This window comes from Otolemur garnettii, unplaced genomic scaffold, assembly GCF_000181295.1.
Source record: "Otolemur garnettii isolate 467f Iridium unplaced genomic scaffold, OtoGar3 scaffold00001, whole genome shotgun sequence".
NCBI lineage: Eukaryota > Metazoa > Chordata > Mammalia > Primates > Galagidae > Otolemur > Otolemur garnettii.
The window spans coordinates 46,865,516-46,866,607 of NW_003852396.1; positions in this window are offsets into that span (position 1 = coordinate 46,865,516).

Below are 1,092 nucleotides of genomic sequence, written 5' to 3' on the forward strand. Positions count from 1 at the left end.
AAAAAAAAAAAAAGAAAAATTCCAAGTTCCACAAATATAACTAAGAATGGCATCTCAGACCTAACCTCAGCCTTAGAGAGCCAGGAAGGAAAATTTTATATTCCCTAAATATGAAGTGAGGAAAATAATGGTACCTACCTTGTAGGATTGTTGTGAGGATTAAATGGTTGATGTTGACAGGGGCTTGGATCAGTTCTGGGCACATGTAAAGCACTTAATGTATTTTAGCTCTTCTAGCCTAACCAAGAAAATGCGTAATAATTTATACTTTCCAGAAGACAGAAAGATCAACTAAAATATGAATACTAAGGTAATACATTAATAAGATTACCAATTAGAAAGCAAGGCATGGCCCAGGATGGTGGCTCATACTGGTAATCCCAGTACTCTGGGAGGCCAAGGCAGGTGGATTGCCTGAGTTGATGGGTTCAGGACCAGCCTGAGCCAGAGTGAGACCCGTCTCAAATATAGCCAGGCAATGTGGTGGGTGCCTGTAGTCCCAGCTATTTGGGAGGCTGAGGCAAGAGAATTGCCTAAGCCCAAGAGCTAGAGGTTGCTGTGAGCTGGGACGTCACAGCACTCTACCGAGGGAGACAAAATGAGACTCTGTCTCTAAAAAAAAAAAAAAGCTGGGCACAGTGGCTCACAGTGGTCCTAGCTCCTAGCATGCTGGGAGGCGGAGGCAGGTGGATCACCTGAGCTCACAGGTTTGACACCGGCCTGAGCAAGAGCAAGACCCCATCTCTAAATATAGCTGGGAATTGTGGTGGGTGCCTGTAGTCTCAGCTACTTGGGAGGCTGAAATAAGAGAATTGCTTAAGCCCAGGAGTTTGAGGTTGCTGTGAGCTATGACACCACAGCACTCTACCAAGGGTGACAGAGTGAAATTGTCTCAAAAATAAGAAAGAAAAGAAAATAAAAAAGATTACCTATTAGAATTACAGTTTTAAATATCAACATTTAATTTTTTTATTTTTTTGAGACAGAGCCTCAAGCTATCACCCCGGGTAGAGTGCCATGGCTTCACTGCTCACAGCAACCTCCAACTCCTGGGCTTAAGCGAGTCTCCTGCCTCCACCTCCCAAGTAGCTG